Source organism: Sphaerodactylus townsendi, unplaced genomic scaffold (assembly GCF_021028975.2).
Source record: "Sphaerodactylus townsendi isolate TG3544 unplaced genomic scaffold, MPM_Stown_v2.3 scaffold_153, whole genome shotgun sequence".
Taxonomy (NCBI): Eukaryota; Metazoa; Chordata; class Lepidosauria; order Squamata; family Sphaerodactylidae; genus Sphaerodactylus; species Sphaerodactylus townsendi.
Genome location: NW_025950101.1, coordinates 11,734 through 15,717, shown reverse-complemented (window position 1 = coordinate 15,717; position 3,984 = coordinate 11,734). Strand labels below are relative to the sequence as shown.

At 42.9% G+C, this 3,984-nt stretch overlaps 1 long non-coding RNA gene across 1 annotated transcript; it reads left to right on the top strand.

The window, feature by feature from the left end:
- Positions 1 to 738: 738 nt before the first annotated feature.
- LOC125424936 lies at positions 739 to 3,086 on the top strand. The gene is made up of 2 exons (XR_007243302.1): positions 739 to 813; positions 2,620 to 3,086. It is a non-coding gene; the product is annotated as an uncharacterized LOC125424936 (long non-coding RNA).
- Positions 3,087 to 3,984: the final 898 nt, after the last annotated feature.

Here is a 3,984-nt window from a genome sequence, read left to right as displayed (position 1 = left end):
GCTAAAAGCAAGGGAAAAAGATAAAAAGAAGAAGGAGAAAGGGAGGGAACAGGCGGGCCCAGATGGAATCACAGCAGGCCCGACCAAGATGACAAAGGATGGAAATTGGCAGAATTTCAATGGGGGGCAGTAGAGCCGTGGCCAGCCTCTCCAAAGGCCCGGTGGAATAATTCTGTCTTACAGGCCCTGCGGAACTCGCCAAGATCCGCAGGGCCCGGACTGATGGAGGTAGGGCATTCCACCAGGCAGGGGCCAGAGCCGTAAAGGCCCTGGCCCGGGTCGAGGCCAGCCGCATCGTCGCGGAGCTAGGGGTCACCAGTAATTCCGCCACCGCCGAGCGTAGTGGCCTACGTGGGACATAAGGGGTGATGCGGTCCCTTAGGTATGAGGGCCCCATGCCGCGTAACGCCTTAAAGGTTATTACTAACACCTTGAAGATGATCCGGAACTCCACTGGGAGCCAGTGCAGGCGGCATAGCACAGGGGTGATATGGTCTGAATAATCACCACCTGTCAGAAGCCGTGCCGCTGCATTCTGGACCAGCTTTAACTTCCGGATCAATCGCAAGGGAAGGACCGCGTAAAGCGAGTTACAGTAATCTAACCTCGAGGTGACCGTTTAGATACTGGGGTGTGAATTAACTTTAGTTGTTGCAGCCTAAGAAATTTGACAGAGTGGTTTGAAGGGGCGCAACTGTATACCTGATTCTTGACTATCTTTCTTTTTCTTTTCCACAGGGATCTGAGCTTTTCCATTTCAGGGTAGCAGTTATTCCTGGAACCTCCTTTTGTAGCCTAGTTGATGAATTTCAGGTACAGTGAACAACCCATTGATTTTATTTAGCGATAGCAAGGTATCAACAATAAAATACAGGTTTATAGCAAAAAAAATCCTGAATGTTTAGCTATTTTCAACTGATATATTTGTTAAATGGCAATGATGGTATATCTAACAGTGAAATATGCCATGAAAAATATCAACAATAACAAAATCTACCAGAGATTGATTGCTTCTGCCAGTTATTCCAAAATCTCTTTTCTTAATCACCTTCTGAAAACTGCCAAATTAATATGAAAAAGTAGTAGTTAGAGTGTTGTATTAGGATCTGAAGAGATCCAGGTTCAAACCCAAAGACTTGATCTTTCTTTAGTGATTTGGGGGTGAAACATGGGGAAGATGGGGTTTGGCATGGAGAGAGAGGAAAGAATATTCTGCATTTGCTCTTAGGCATGCACTCGTTGACACGGGCAAATTACAGCAAAGAGGTGAACAGGTAATGATTAAAACCAGGTATCTGGCAAAGTGAAACTGGGCTTTCATTCTTCTGTCCCTACTCCTTCTCCTTAGTGGGGCAAAGTGGTTAAGTCATGTTCAGGCAGGGCTATGCAGATTTTTGCTACTCCCCTAGACTGTAGGGGGCTGGCCCTTCCAGTTCTGATAGACTTGCAGTTCAGACAGGTTGCTTTAGTGATACATCAGGCGGCAACGTGGTCTTCATTTTCTACATTTTGCGCTGTTATAGACTGGGCCAGCAAGCCTCGACTGAGGCTGCCTTTGGAAGAGGAGTCTTTCAATGGGTGGCTCCTCAAGATACATGAGGTGAGCCAGTTAATCTGTCATTCCCACCCTGGCGGAGCTTAGGTATATAACCAGGCTGGATGAAGCAGCCCCATTGAAGGAGAACAACAGGTTGGACTTACTGTGAGGCTGTCTTCTCTTCAGTGGGAGAAAGTCATCCACTCCCCATCCTAAGAGTAGAACTGGATTAGGGAAATGGGTGACATATTAAAAACACTAATAATAAATGACTAATAAAATAGCTAATCTAGTGAAGCCCCCCACAGTCCTGGAGAGTAGCAAAATTTTGCATAGCCCTTCCTGAATAGCTGACAGCATGACCTAACCAGCCTGAATGATTTTGCCCCACTGAAGAAAAGACAGCCGCATGGTAAGTCCAACTTGTCGGTCTCCCCCACACCCCTGGTCCTACTCACTCCTGAGGCAAAATCCTTGCTGGAAATAGAGGAGGCAACCTCAAATTCCTATGAATCACCCTGTAATTTTCTTCCCACCGTTCTGCCCCCTTGTCACTGCGGCCTTCAAAAAAAAGGGCAGTTAAAACAAAGGAATACACAAATGGGACAGAACAAAAAAGGATCAATTTGGTTAGTAAGAGGTTAATTGATTTAATTTCAGCTGGCTTTCAGCTACCATTCTTTACCAGGTAATCAGGATAAAAACTATTTGCAGGTTTCCCTTCTCTCTATGGGGGTTAGAAACCACTTTTATACAGTGGTGGGATTCAAAGGATTTAACAACTGGTTCCGGTGGTGGGATTCAAATAATTTAACAATTGGTTGTATACAAGCACAATTTTAACAACCGGTTCTGCCGAAGTGGTGCGAACCTGCTGAATCCCACCACTGCTTTTATATGAAAGTTAGGAATTAAGTTGTGGAACATGACAAATTTGGGGGGAGATATGACTGGTCTAGTGCCCCTACAGTGATTTTCTTGGTTCCAATATCTTGCCAATAGTACATGCCCATCAAATATTAGTATTCAGCCTTTGAAGAAGAAAACAAAGGTTTTGAAATTACATTCATTCTCTGTTACAGATTTATGTTGATGATGCTCCATTGGCTTTCCCGGGAGATTATCTTATCACTTCAATTACGTCTGTGCTAATAGGATGTACTATATTTGTGGCATTTATTCTGCAAGCATATGACATTCAGGTGTGGAGCATTTTGAAGGAGAAACTGAATCAAATAAGCAAAGTGACTCCAAAAGCCTCACTACATGCCTTTTCAATAGCTTCAACTACAATGAAAAATGACAGTCAACAGTCATAGCCAAGTTTCTCTCTCTCTTTTTTTTTACAATTTAGTAATTTTGTACCTTATTTGAGACATGAAATAGTTATAGCTTTTGTTAGGAAAATATTTTTCAGAATATGTAAAAAAAAACCTGTTTTCCTGTTTAACATGTTTCCTTGTTGTTCAGTATGCAAGTTGGGGTCACTGTTTGACATGTTAGAATTTTATTTGTGAGTGTAATGTTAATAAATATATAACTGCCCATAGCTCTGAGCTCTTATTTTTTGGTTACAAATTCTGTTGCAAGTGCAATGTGAAGGGCTCTTTTCATAAGCTTTATGGCAAGTGTTGTAGACAACAGCAAAAAGTGGTAGTCTGAAAATCACAAATTAACTAGTGTAATACATCTGTAATATATCTATTTTCTTGGAAACAAAAAAATGTTTTTAAAATTAACATTCTCATATCCAAACCTGAAGCCAGAATACTCAGGATTACATTTGTTCACTTCATTCAGGAAACTCATAAGCCGTCCAGCTACTGCTCATCCAATCACCTTGCTCAAATATGGATTATTTGAGGCTGGTCAGTGAGTGGATGCATCACACACAACCTGTTTCAAAGCTCCAGTGACATCCCCTCCCCAAAAGAGGCATTAAATGCTTCTTAGGCTCACTGGCTCAGTCAGCTACTACACACACAAAAACAGAGAGCGATTTAAGCAGCCAAGGGAGAATTGCCAGGCACTTTCTGGCTACCAGTGGGTGGAGGGTAGGGAATGTGACATGGAGGCTAGGCAGTATTCTTCTGTGGAAAATCCAGAAGCAACACCTTTGCTTGTTTGTAAGAATCACCAGAACCTCAGTAGTAAAATGAAAGAGCAAAGATCCCCAACCTTTTTGATCCAGTTGACACATTTGAAATTCTGACACACCGTGGAGGACGAGACCACAAAAATGGCTGCCACAAGTGGTGGACTCAACCACAAAATGACAGGGAAGCTTTTTTTCACAGCTATCGTAGCAACTTTGGCGTCAACGGTATTCATCATCCAAGACTCTTCCTCTTCTCCACATAAGGCAATCTCAGCCTTGGTGCACCAGCATTTGCTCATTTATTTTCCCAGAAAGAACACTCAGAGTCCTGACTGTCCACTTCAGAACT